Below are 15,500 nucleotides of genomic sequence, written 5' to 3' on the forward strand. Positions count from 1 at the left end.
GAAAGTAAGAACTAAAGGACAATATAAGTGAGAGTTACGAGACTGCCGAAAGTAAACCCAAGTTCTACTCTTCTAATACTGATTAACCCCCACATTAAAAATATTAATATCCTATCTTTGCTTTTGTGGAAGGTAAATCAGATGTAGAGGCCAGTTTAGTTGCCAACCATGACAGAAGTGATATAACAGTTATTACAACACAGATCTGTTCATATTGCAGAACAAATGCAAATCCATCACCATTCCATCTATCCATGGCTGAAATGGAGTAAATTTGATTTTCAAGCCTTAATAGAGCAATTAAAACTCTAAATTAACACCAGGTATTCTCTGCTTATCACAGCATTACTTGTAATTTTCTTGGATTTCTTTAATTTAAACTTAGGCAATGTTGGGTCAGAATTATGGCTGACCATTGTGCAAAAATCCTTTCAGACAATATTTTTTTTTTCTCATCAATTTGTTCAAGCTGGAGATGGAACATCCTACTGGATGCCAACTATTCATCCGCTAACTCAGATATTCCAACCGAGAGATCTTTTTAAGATTCTAACCTCCGTTTAAGTGCAATTGTTTGAATCTCTCTTGCACTTGACCCACCGAGTATATTTGCTAGGTAGGTTTTTAAAATTTTTTTTCATGGGTCCAGCTGCTCCTATAATTACTGGAATGATAGAGATCTTCCCAAGATTCCAGTTTCTTTTCATGTTGTACATAAGTAATTTGGTATTTTATTATCTTTTCCCTCTCCGCTAACCCAGCATTGTTGGGGTCACTAACTTCTAAGGTTGCTTCTTTCTCCTTGTCCCATATTACCATGTCAGGTTTTATGGATACGTAGCTGTAGGAATTGGATAGTCATAGTGGATGGTGTATGACTTATTTCCAACTGTTCTTTCCGGTAAACATGTTATCACGACTTACTGTTGCGTTCGATATTCAACCTTTTTACAGATCACCCATTGGAGATATTTACACACTCCATTGTGTCGGGTTGTATAATAGCAGAACCTTACAGTTGGATATCAGGAGGCTCACACTCTTTGAGTAATGTGTGTATTTAGGTAGCACGTTTTCATTCAGGGAAATGTTAAATAACAGTCTTTATATTTGATAACTTATTTTTCCAATTTTTTAAAAAAACTGTATTTAATATTTGAGTGAAATTGATGCTTATAAATTATTTGGGTTTCTGGTACCATTTTTTATTCTTTTTCGTGACTACTTTCAATATTGAGTGCATTTTAAGTAAAGAAGTCAATATCTTAAGACAGTCTGATTTGGTTGCACCAGACAACATAACTGGCAACAGCCCTTTCGGATCTTTAGCAATTGGGGTTGCTAATCGGTAAAAGCTAGAAGTCTTTGACAATATAGGTACGTGAAAGAAAAATTCAAAGTTAACATATTTCAAAATGGAAGAGCTCAGCAGAAAGAGTATGCAGAGACCATTCTAATGATACTTGAACCACCTCTGTAGGACAAATAATAAGAAAGTTACAACAATTCTAAAGCTGAAATTTGAGGCTAATTTTTGACAATAGAATCAATGGATTTCCTTAACAAAGTTGTGACCGATATCAAGATTTTTCACAGTTATTTTATCATAACTTTCTTATTTCTTGTCCGATTTCAAAAAGACAAATATCACTGGAGAGCTTATTGAATGGAGAACAAGAAAAATATATTTTGAAAGTTTATTAATGAATTATTTACAAGATTAAGAGGTGAAAGGGGATGCTGGGGCGGAAGATGCAGTCAATTACTAAGGCAATATTACATCCCCGCATATGAAGTCTGCTGCTAATGCTGATTTTTTATGTCAAAATAAACTGAAGAAGCACCGTTTTTTTTTTATTTCTCATCATACAAACACCAATAAATATAATTTTTTTTTTACGTTTCTCATGAACTTTTAGCATATAAATTATTAAAATTTATTTCAGCATATAAATTAAAATTTCGGGTTTGTATTACTGTACACATAGATTCGAAAAAGTAAAAAAACAAAAAAACAAATATATAACAAATAAATGTTATCAAAGGCAAGATAAGTTACTTTTCTACCTAACTGGATATATTTTTCGTGTTTTTATTCAGCTCGAATACAGTGTTTATCGATGTATTGGAAAATTCAAAATGGCGCCCGACACTCTCTTTAACACGGTAAGTTCAAGAAAAGATGTTATAAATAATAAACTAGACAAAATACTGTTAGAAATTCGCTCATTATATGTTACCGTGACATAAGTTGGCATATATTCGGTGTTTTTTTAATAGTATTTTGTCTAGTTTATTATTTATAACACCTTTTCCCAAACTTACCGTGTTTAAGAGAGAGTGGCCGCCATTTTAAATTTTCCAATACAACGGTAAACACTGCGTGTTTTTCGAGCTGAATAAACATGTTACATTGAATAAAAACAAAAAATGTATCCAGTTTTGTAGAAAAGTAACTTATCTTGCCTTTGATAATATTTATTTGTTATATATTTGTTTTTTGACAACTTTTTCGAATGTGTACAGTAATACAAACCCAAAATTTCTTTTAAATTATTAAAACTTTTAGAATTTAAAGTTTGCAAAATGTGCATAATAAAAAATATATTCATGAAAGTTTTATTTTTTAATTTTAAAAATAACTCTTGTATTTGTTTTAATTGTAAATTTGTTTATTAGTTTATTATAGAAAAAAAAGCAAAGTAACAAAATGGAAGAAAAAAAAAAGCAGCTCGATAAAATGATAAAATAGAAAAAAATACATTTTGCCGGGGAGAAATGTTTTGGTTAAAAGAAAGTAAAATAATTTAAATCCTAAAAGTTCATTATGCTGAAATAAATTTTAATAATTTAAAAGAATTTTTTTAGCCAGCCGTAGTTTGGCGTCATTGCCGTTGTTGGAAAATATTTGTAAACAAAGTGCGTAGGTTAACGATATGGCGTTAGTGAAATTTTGAAAATTTTCGTAACGGCTTCACATTTTAGGTAAACTCAAAACCAATGAAGGTAAAGTCATATAGGCTTCATATTTCGCACAAATAAGGTTTAATATCTATATTAACGAATATATATAGTTTCAAAACTATTATAACTTACCTTCAGGTCTAATAATGATGATTTAAATGACACAAAACTTCACTTCAACATTTTTTACACTTCTACTGAACGTATGGAAATAATTCAAATACCAGCATGTAGCGAAACATGTGTGCTACCTCATAAGTATCCCTGCAGTGTAGTTAACCCCCCGGATATAGGTGATAGGGGCAAATTTATGACACATACCTCAGTGCACAGAATTACGGCTTACTCAAGTTACCAATGCCACTTAACCCTCGCAAAAGCCTTGGCATTTTCACATACCTAGACAATATCTTGCATTGACTGCAAATTGACTGTTCTTAATCTTATCTTTCTGCCATCTGTCCTGTTACAGCAACATATTTGATAGGTCGAACATATGGCTTATTGCTTGGAGAGAGAGAGCTGATTCATGATGTAATCCTCCTTACCTCTCTATCTTGGTAGTACGTGTGTCAAGGAACTGCTGAGGATTTGGACAGCAACCATCAAGGAGGATTTTGTTGAAGTGTCAGGTGGTTGGTCTTTGATGGTGGAATCATGCTCACCAGCCATCTTGTACGACCTTGTTCAACACTGCCATGTATGGGTCACTGTGATTCAAGATGTGGTGCAAACCAAGGATTGGTTGGCTGTTTTTGTTTTACGGCATATCAACCCTTTTTAGGTTATTTAATGCCGAATCCAAATATTTTGAAGAATAATTTTTTAATAGAGTATATTTTTTTTTTTAAAGTCGGTTTCTATTTAACCCATAGTTGGGACCCTAACAGGTACTACCACTCCGGGTCAGAGTGGACCTGGGAGCAATAGCAATTAAAGGGTGGCTCCACACTCCTCAAAACCCGCAAGCTGGAACCTCACCATCGGATATAGTTTATGGTCATATCCAGGACCGCAGACCAAGGAAGAAGCTGCCTCAAATTGACCAAGATGAACACTATTGCAACATTTAAATAAATGAGGGTGGGGGATAAATCTGTATTTTTTTTTTTTTTTTTATCACTGAACTAGAAAAATAGACCGCAAAAAAAAAAAAAAATAAATAAAAAATAAAATAAAATGATGACATATTTTCTTCAGAGTGAATTGTCATTGGATTGAGAACAGAAATTTCGCTCAAGGAGCCGATTGTTCTGCTGTATTAACACATATTTATTAGAAGGTTTCTTTAGAGGGAGTTTTTGACAACCTCCCATATATACTTGCTAACTCCTCCTGAGGGCAAAGTTAGACACAAGGTCGGTTTTTTAATGTGGAGAAAACACAGCCTCCAAAAATCGCATGTTCTGGATTGGAACATAAAAAAAAAAAAAAAAAAAAAAAAAAAAAAAGGAAAAAGAAAAACTTTAGTCGAGAATTTCACATCTTCTGACCTAAAACTGAACAGATATTATACTTTGATCATAGCTCAAATGCCACACTCTTTTCTTTCAATTTTTGGAAGATGATTTAATGCCATTTTCCAGATATATTTCATTTTTTAAATTTCTAGAGTAAATCTGTTGGTACTTATTTAAAATCAAACTGTCACGAATTAAAGTGCATTATTATTAGTAGTACTAGTAAAATATTTTCATTGTTTGAATGCATTGAAATTTGAAAAATATAATGATTCAGAGATCAGTAAAAAAAAAAAAAAAAATGCAGATATTTTTAAAAATAAATATTTTTTTTAAACCATGCACTGTCTTCTGAATGATTAGATTTTTTAAATTTTAATGCATTCAAACAGTGGAAATACTTTCACTAGTAACTCACATGTGCACACTATAACACAGGATCACTGGAATCAGGCTTAAAAAAAAACTCAATCTAATGCTAAGTGACACCATGCTATGTAAAAAAAAAATTATGTTTTCCTGATGAAGATTCTTATATAGGTTGAAGATTAGACAAAAAAATTCCAAAGGAAAGTAGCTGAGCAGCGGCTTGGTTCCCACCAGTTTTGGCAAATTGCAAACAGAATCCTTAACAGAAGTGTGTGCTCTATCCCAACTATCATCAATGGACCCGAGTTAATCTCGTCAGCATCAGACAAAGCCAAACTCTTTGCCAAGAACTTTGCAGCCAATTCTACCCTTTGCGACCAAGGCCGCCAACCCCCAATATTTCCTCCTGTATCAGAAAACACACTATGTGATATACAAATATCTGTATGTGATGTTGCCAAGCTAATCAAAAACCTTGATTCCAGTAAAGCAACCGGCCCTGACGGTATTCCAATTATAGTATTCAAAAAACTTCAACCAGAACTAGCACCCATACTTACAAAACTGTTTAAACGTTGTCTTAAGGAAAATTGCTTCCCATCACCCTGGAAAATCTCATCAGTATGCCCTGTATTTAAGAATTCAGGTGATCGTTCATCCCCCTCTCAGTACAGGCCAATAAGTCTCCTGTGCGTCATGAGTAAGTTGCTGGAATCTGTGTTAAATAGAGAAGTAATCAACCATCTCAGCAAAAATAACCTTTTTAGTGACACACAATATGGTTTCCGTTCTGCTAGATCTACAGCAGATGTGCTTACAGTTATATCTCATAGGATTAGCGAATCTCTCGACAGAGGCAACCTTTCTAGGGCAATTGCTCTTGACATATCAAAGGCCTTTGATAGGGTGTGGCATAAAGGTTTACTTCACAAGATCTCCAGCTATGGTATAGCTGGAAATGTCTTCTCAATTATTAAATCATTTCTCTCTGATAGGTTCATAAGAGTAGTAGTTGATGGGCAAAAATCAGAAGCTCACAGTATAAATGCTGGAGTCCCTCAGGGGTCCATCCTGGGCCCAACTCTTTTCCTGATCTACATTAATGATCTTCCAAATCACATCCTTACATAATTCGTAGACATTTTTGCTGACGACACTACCATCTATGATAGCACATCTAAGACAGTAAACGACCAAGTTCTCTCCGATTCTCTCTCCTCTGATCTTGATCACGTTGTACAATGGGGAAAGTAGTGGCTGGTTACTTTTAATGCATCTAAAACCAAGCTTCTATCTTTACATCATCAACGTTCTGATCCCCATCTGGCATCAATTAAAATGAATGGCTCTCGTCTTGGGGAGGCCTCAAGTTTTGACAGGCTTCTGGGCTTGACCTTTACTCCTGATCTTAAATGGAATACGTACATCAAATCTGTTGCCAAGGCCGCTGGAAAAATGGTCGGATCCTTTTATCGATCCGGTAGATATCTCACTGCTGATGCAATTCTCTATCTATATAAGAGCCAGATACGTCCAAGGATGGAATACTGTTGCCACATATGGGCAGGAGCTGCTAGAAAAGACTTGTCCTGCCTTGATAGTTCAAAATAGACTTTGTGGCCTGGTGGGAGATGTCCTTTTCTTTTCGCTGCAACCTCTATCTCACAGAAGAGATATTGCGAGTTTGTCTCTGCTTTATCGTTATTTTCATGGAAAGTGTTCGACTGAGCTTCAATCTATGGTCCCCCCTCGCCAAACTTTCACAAGAAACACTAGACTAGCTGAAAAAATTATCAATAATCTTCCCACTCTTTATCTGTGCCTAAACCTAAACATAGATTCCATGATCAAAGCTTCTTTCTTAGAACTGCATGCCTGTGGAATCGTCTTCCGTTCTCCTGCTTTCCAGCTGTCTATAATATGGCTGATGAGCCGTTCCACTTAAGTTAACAAATTTACCGAACTTCCATTACTATCGATTACTATATTGTCCTTTTGACTACTCTACACTCTTTAACCCTTATCCTTGAGGCCGATCGGCCTTGATAAGTGGTGCCGCCTATGTAAAAAAAAAAAATAAAATACATTGATATTTTACACCTATTAAATTATAAAAACCTAACAGAAAAGTAGAATTTAAATTAAAAAAAAATGTTTATTTTATTTCTTTTATAAAGCTGCATTTTGACTGGTCTTTGAACCATTATAATTTTCAAATTTCAATGCATTCAAGCAGTGGAAATATTATACTACTAACTCGCACATCATAGAACACAACCACTGGAATTGTACATTAAAAATCGCAATCTTTGATAATAACAGAAGACTACGGCTAAATGACAACATACTGCATAAAATATATTGTCTGGATTTAACCGAAGAAGACTTTTATACCAGTCAAAAATTAGATTTTAAATAAATATTTTGTTTATAAAAAAAAATCTGCATTTTGACTCTGAACTGTTTTTATCTTTTTTGCATATATGAGGACTACTTCTCCGGTGTATGTTTTTCACGTCAACATAACTTTGATAATTATAAATGGAATATCTATTTAAAAAATATCATAGCATAAAATGTGACAAAATTTTTAAAATCGTATTTATCCATGTTATTTTTCAGTTAAAGATATAATTTCTTTGTAACCCTGTAAAAGTAATTATAAACTATTAAATAGAAAGTCGTTTAAACTGGTTTAAAATTCTTAACAAATTTAAATTTGATTAAAAAGTTGAAAATTTAGGAAGCTATTTGCATCCACTACTTTTATGAGTAAATATTACAAAAATTAGTCATACACATACAGATACTAATACTCGTGAACACATACATTGACATATATACGTGCAGCTGTATATATGTCGATGTATGTGTTCACGAGTATTAGTATTTGTATGTGCGCATGTGCTTGCATGTATGCATTGGGGTGCAAGTATGTCTGAATCAATATGCGCATGTACGCCTCCTTGGGGGTATGGGTGCCGATGTGTGTATCTGTGTATGAGCGCATCCATGCTTACGCACACGTACTCAATTTAGCACCTTAAGGGAAAAAAAAAGCGGCGCGGGTGTCTATGCATGCATGTGCACATATGTGCATATATTTGCACGCCAGGGCAGAGATGTATGTGTACATGCGAACGTTTCTTTAAGTATGTATGTGTGTACGTGCGCATGTGTGTGCTCGCGTGCACGGCTGCTAGCTAACCCTCTCCAAGCACTTAACAACAAATAAAAACCAAATAAATAAACCGAATCATAGCCCCCCCCCCGCCTCCAAACCTAAGCCAACAGGTCAAGATATACTTATCAAGAAATCATCTCACTAACGAAACGCCAAAAACTTGAACATTAAGACTCGAATTTTAAAGTAACCCCCCTCCTCCTACCCCCACATATCCCCCTCCCTCCTCCATGTACCCCTATGCCCTCTGCCACACCAGGAATGAACTTCCCAGACTCTACCCCACAAACACCTAAGGTCCTTGAACTCCAAAACTAAAACATTACCGACATACCAAGCACCTCCCTCCCACCTTTCCTCCTTATTCCCTTCCTCTTTTATCCGCTCTTCTCGCACCCCTCCCTTGACATCATTCACTCTTTCATCCCATCAAACATTTCTGTAGAAGTCTAAGGAAGTTACAGACGGCCAAAAGAACGGCCGGATAAATGAAACAATAATGTAACTTAACAAAAAGATACGGTAATAAAAAATAAAACGCGTATATATATATGGCTCATTCCATGTCAAATCGACAGGGAGTAAAACCATGTCTGATATGCGCGTAAAAGAACATCTTCACAACTTTGGCCTTCTGAGCAAGGAACCAGAAAGGCTACAGGACGGTGCAAGAGTGCTCGGTTTGCAGGTCTGAGAAAAAGTAATGTCCTATGTTGGAAACGAGGCAATGAAATCCCAGGTATGCCCTGTGTTTTCACACGACGGAACGTATTTTCATTGTGTGGAAAGTTGGTTGGACATCTTCCTATGGGTGGCTGGCTTCGTATTGCAGTGGCATTCATCATACGAAGAACCCCTGATGTCACCACAGGATGGGATGACAAAATTTATGACGCCCCTCTGAATATAATGGTCAGAGAGGTCCTCACCAGAGTGCACAAAGAAGATCCAGCATGGGGAAGATGGTGTGTTGACAGCCAGGACCGTAGTGTATGGGTTGACGCAAGCTCTCTTGCCATTGGCGTGTCGTTAGTCCATGATGGAGCTGTAGTGGAAGACGCTTGCTGGTTGCGTCCAGAAAAGGACTCCAAACACATAAACCTGGCAGAACTCGATGCAGTGATCAAGGGAATAAATTGTCAATTCTTTGGAAGACAACCACCCTGCAACTATTCAGAGATTCTGCTTGCATCCATAAGTGGATTTCAGACACTCTTACCGGACGGGCTAGAGTGCGAACCAAAGCAACGAGCGAGATGCTCATCCGTCGGCGGCTCAACACGATCATGAGCCTGGTGAACGAATATGCACTATCAATGGAGGTGTCCCTGGTCAGATCCAGCATAAATAAGGCAGATTGTTTAACAAGGGTACTTCAAAGATGGCTTGATGCCATAAAAAGAACTGTTGAACCTATGCAACTTCCCTGTGCCGCATCTATGATCCCTAGTCAATCTAATCGGACTAAGGAAATCCACCAACAAAGCGGGCATCCTGGAGTCAAGCAGACCCTATATTTAACTAAGTTGGTTGAACCAGGAGTGCAAAGGGTAGACGTCATGGAAGTGGTCAAAAACTGCGTGGAATGCCAGTCCATTGACCCGGCACCTGTTCGCTGGGAAAAGGGGAAGTTGGAAGTTAGGAACTACTGGAGTCGGCTAGCGATAGACATTACTCACCACAATGGCGAGGATTTCCTGACTCTCATTGATTGCGGTCCATCAAGGTTTGCTATATGGCGTATGCTGCGTCGACAAGATACAGCCACTATTGTCCGTCAACTAAACAAAATTTTCCTTGAACGTGGATCTCGGACAGAAATATTGCTTGACAATGGTGCTGCGTTTACCAGTGAGCAGTTTAGGAAGTTTACTGACAGCTGGGGAATACATGAGGTTTCGATGTGCCCATGTACCTAGTGGAAATGGGATCAATGAACGGAATCATCGAACCGTCAAAACGATCGCGGCTAGATCAGGCTGCACAGTGTTTGAGGCAGTTTATTTGTACAATGTAACCCCGAAAGATGATGTTTCACCCTCTACGGCACCGGCTGATACATTGCATAGGTATCACGTCAGGGTGAAGGGCATAGAGACGAACCCACTGCCTGAACTGGAAGTAGCCGGAGAGAGAGTGAGGAAAGGGGATGTTGTGTAGATCAAAAACCCGCGAGGCAAGTGCACGACAAGGTATGGAGTTGGGCGAGTCACTGAAATAATCAACCCACAAGCGGTGTGGGTCGACGGCGTGCCCCGTCATGTTAAAGACATACGGTTAGTAACGCAACCATCACTAGGAAGCAGGATCAGAATCTAGCGAGGCATCACTCTGGATTGCAGCACCACCATCAGACAGTGACTGAGATTAGTAGCCTCTCAGAAGACATAGACAGTAGTAGTCTCCCAAAAGAGACAGAGATGCTCGACCCTCAGACCACAGATGAAAGCACAAGTGAAGATGAGGCGTGTGTCGTCCCCCCTCAAAGAAGCACTCGGCAAAGATGATAACCACCCCCTTGCCATCTCTGTGATCATGAGATCAGGGGGGAGTGTGGGGAAAATGGCTTACCGTACAAACGTCCTCGTGTCTGTCTGTCCTCTGAGTTGCACGCGTCGAGAAAAAAAAAGAAAGAGTCCATCATGGTGGCCGTGACATTTTGTAGTGAACTTGTGGGTGGGAAGAGAAGGAGAAATCATTTGACGTTTGAGAAGCGGCAAAATCAGTTGGAAGAATTTGTGTGAGCAGTGATTTTTGCCTGTTCATTGACTGCAGAAAATTCAGTTTCAACAACAGAATTTTTTTTTTTAACTTTTTGACCATGGTCTTTATGTAAATATTAATCAGCATCAAAATAGCTTTACAAAGATATCAAACTTGACCATATTGGGAAATATCAAAATGTTTTATATGAAGTCGCAGATACTACGTTCCACCATTTTGAATTTGCCCACTTCTTTAAAACGCTTGTAACGATAGTTCTATTGAAAGGCGCATCATGAAATTTGGAATATATACTGTCATAAGATATACAAGTCTTCTGTCAAAATTTACAAGAAATTGAAAAAACGGTTTTTGAGATAATTCAGGTTAAAAGTTAAGGTCAAGGTCAACTTTTTTTAATTTGACATTGCCCGGGTGTTTGGAGGAGGGGGTAATCAAAACATCGAAAAAAGCAGCCAAAAAAAAAAAAAAAAACTCACGTAAGGCAAACGAACGATGTTAAATGTAAAAATCGGAAAAAAAAAAAAAAAAAAAAAAACGTACGTTTAAAAAATCGGAAAAATAAAAACAATGGCTTAAATAACCCTGTTTCAATATTAAACATTTAAAAATCAAAAAAGAAAAAAAAAAAAAAAAAAAAAAAAAAAAAGACATCCCACACCACGATTCGAACCCAATACCTTTAGATAATGACGCCGACCTCTAAGCAGCTGAGCTAAGACGACGTCGACGAAATTAGGTTGTTTTTTTTATCTTTAAACTAAATCATGGCTGGATGTCATTTGCGCATGCATACAAGCAAACTTGTCATGAGGACGGTTTTTGCTGACCCCCCTCTCCCCCCGGTAGAAAACTTATGATTTTAGGGTGAAGGAATTAATGTTTTTGGCCAATTTTTCGATATTTGTCAGGCGAAAGTTCGAGCTTTAGAATGATACCAATCTCGCGAAAATCCAGGACTCGTGTCGAAAGCTTTTGCGAGATATACAAACACATACATTTTCGCTTTTATATATATAGACTAGTGGGGCTATCCGGCGTTGCTCGGGATAGTATAAACAATGAGAAAATTGCATTTGGTTTTGTAATATATTTGTTATTCTTATGAGAGAGGAATTTTGTATGTTTATGTATCATTTGTTATTTCGAGCAAAAGAATATTTCACCTACATAAGCCGGGTATTACACATATGAAATAATTGTATCTTACCTAGGGTAGGTAATTTACAGCATGTATATAAAAGGATGGGTAATACACAACACATTTACCTCATCAAATCCCAAGCGATGCCAGGTATTTTACTAATATATATTCTTGCCTATTTCATTCAATCCTGGGCAACACTGGGTGTTTTGCTAGTATATATCTCAATCAATCTCATTAAATCCTGGGTGATGCAAGGTATTCTGTTAGTATATATTTCAATCAATCTAATTCAATCCAAGGCAACGCCAAGTATTCTGCTAGTATATATTTGCATCTATCTCATTACATCCCAAGCGACCGTGTATTCTGCTTGCATACATTTGCATGTATCTCATTGAATCCAGGGTGACTCCGGGTAATATGTAAGTATATATGTGGACGTATCTCGTTAAAACCCATAATTCTTGGATTGTTACAAATTTCGACAATTTAACCCATATTATCGCTCACCTGTCTAAAATAATAACTTTGAGACATTGTCTTAGCTGGTTTTCATTACAAACACATCATCCAAATTTCATTTCATCATTTTTTTATAATTTTTGGATATGTTACTAATTTCAACAACCATGTCACATGATTTAACTTACATTATCACCACCACTCTTACTAAAATAAAAACTTTGATACATAGGCTATAGTATGTTACTAATTTTGACTATCACTTTTCATAAGTAAATCCACATTATCGCCCCCTTCTTTCACTAAAATAATAACTTTTAGACATTGTATGGCTGGTTATTTCATTAAAAACCCACCAAAGAAGTAACTCACATTATATCATTTTTCATAATTCTTGAATATGTTACTAATTTCGACGATTATTTTTAATGAAGTAAAAAAAATAATTGCGACCTCTTACTAAAATAATAACTTCCATACATTGTCTGGTCTGTTTACATTACGAATACATCAATCAAATAACTCACATTTCATCATTTTTCATAATTTTTGGATATGTTGCTAATTTCAAAAGTCATTTTTTCTGAGTTCAATCACATAATCCCTCTTCTCTTACTAAAATAATACCTTTGAGACATTTCTGGGCTGTTTATTTCATTAGAAACACATCAATAAAATACCTCACATTTCATCATTTTTTATAATTCTTGGATATGTTATGAATTTCGACAATCAAATTTAATGAGTGCGCACATCTAATCGCCCAATTCTTACTAAAATCATAAATTTGCTATATTGACTGGGCTGTTTATTTCATTATAAACACACCAATCAAATAACTAAAACTTAATTTTTCATAATTCTTGGATATGTTACTAATTTCGACAATTTTTCATGAGTTAATCCACATTATCATCACCTCCTATCACTAAAATAATAACTTTCAGACATTGTATGGCTGTTTTTTTCATTACAAACACACCTATGAAGTTACTCACATTTGACCATTTTTCATAATTCTTGGATATGTTACTAATTTCGACAATTATTTTTAATGAAGTAACCCAAATAATCGCCCCCCCCCCTCTTTAACCGACATGATCCCCTTCCTCTTACAAAAATAACAACTTTGATACTTCTTCTAGCCTGTCTATTTCATTACGAACACACCAATCAAATAACTCACATTTAATCATTTTTCATAATTCTTGGATATGTTACTAATTTCGACAATCATTGTTTATGATTTAACCCACATAATCGACCCCCCCTTACTAAAATACTAACTTTGAGACAATATCTGGTCTGTTTATTTCATTACAAACACACCAATCAAATAGCTTACATTTAATAACTTTTCATAGTTCTTGGGTATGTTACTAATTTCGACAATCGTTTTTCAAGATTTAGCCCACATAATCCCCTCTCTTCTTGCTAAAATAATAACTTTGAGACATTGTCTCTGGTTATTTCATGATAAACACACCAATCAAATAACTCACATTTTAGCATTTTTCATAATTCTTGGATAGGTTACTAATTTCAACAATCATTTTCCATGATTTAACACACATAATCGCCCCTCTCTTACTAAAATAACAACCATGCTACATTGTCTAGGGTGTCAATTTCATTACAAACATACACATCAAATAACTAACATTTCATCATTTTTCATAATTCTTGGATATGTTACTAATTTTGACAATCATGTTTCATGAGTTAACCCACATAATTCCCTCCCTCTAACTAAATTAATACATTTGAGACATTGTCTGTGTTGGTAATTTCATTACAAAACACACCAATCACATAACTCACATTTAATCATTTTTCACTTTTCTTGGATATGTTACTAATTTCTACAATCATTTTTAATGATGTAACCCACATAATCGACCTCCTCTTAATAAAATATTAACTTTAAGACTATATCTGGGCTGTTCATTTCATTATAAACACATTAATCCAATAACTTACATTTGATCACTTTTCCCTAATTCTCAGATATGTTACTAATTTCGACAATTGTTTTTTATAATTTAATCCACATAATATTCTTTCCTTTTGTTAGAATAATTACTTTGTGACATTGTCTGGCATGTTATTTCATTATAAATACACCAACAAATAACTCGCATTTCATCATTTTTCATAATTCTTGGATATGTTACTAATTTGGACAATAATTTTTCATAATTTTATGACATAATCGCAACATCTTCCTATATGGGGTATTCTGCTAGCACAAATATCCACCTATCTGATCCAATCCCAGGCAACGTCGGGTATTTTGCTAGTACATATATCCACCTTTCTTATACAATCCCCGGCAACGCTGGGTATTATGCCAGTACAAATATCCAGTTATGAAGCCATATCCAAGAGCGTTCACTGGCATAATATTACATTGATTGCATATTAATCTAATGGTATTCGACAATGAGGCTACATCCAAGGGCAGTCACTTGCATATATAACAATGATTGTTTATTAATCTAATGGTATTCGAAAATGAAACTACATCCAAGGAAGGCCACTTGCGTAATCTAATGGTAGTCGCCAATGAAGTTACATCAAAGGAGGCCACTCGCATGTTATAACAATGATTGTATATTAATCTAATGATATTCGACAATGAAGCTACATCCAAGGGAGGTCACTTGCATATTATAACAATGATTGTATATTATTCTAATGGAATCTGACAGTGAAGCTTCATCCAAGGGAGGTCACTTGCATATTATAACGATTATTGTATATTATTCTAATGGAATATGACAATGAAGCTACATCCAAGGAGGTAACTTGCATATTATAACAATGATTGTATATAAATGTAATGGCATTCAACAATGAAGCTACATCCAAGAGAGGTCACTTACATATTATGACAATGAATGTATATTAATCTAATTTTATTCGAGAATGGAGCTACATCTAAGGAAGGTCACTTGCATATTATGACAATGATTGTATATAAATATAATGGAATTCTAGAATAAAGCTACAATCAATGGAGGTCACTTACATATTATGACAATAATTGTATATTAATATAATGGTATTCGACAATGAAGCTACACTCTATGGAGGTCACTTGCATATTACACCAATGATTTTATATTATTCTAATGGTATTCGACAAAGATGCTACATCCAAGGGAGGTCACTTACATATTATGACAAT

At 35.6% G+C, this 15,500-nt stretch overlaps 1 protein-coding gene across 16 annotated transcripts in view; it reads right to left on the minus strand.

The window, feature by feature from the left end:
- The window catches only part of LOC145292016 (uncharacterized), a 110,739-nt gene that overhangs the window by 16,270 nt on the left and 78,969 nt on the right, over window positions 1-15,500 (minus strand). The gene's annotated exons all lie outside the window — the stretch shown is intronic.

Source organism: Euprymna scolopes, chromosome 2 (assembly GCF_053919585.1).
Source record: "Euprymna scolopes isolate OS-2025 chromosome 2, ASM5391958v1, whole genome shotgun sequence".
Lineage (NCBI taxonomy): Eukaryota > Metazoa > Mollusca > Cephalopoda > Sepiida > Sepiolidae > Euprymna > Euprymna scolopes.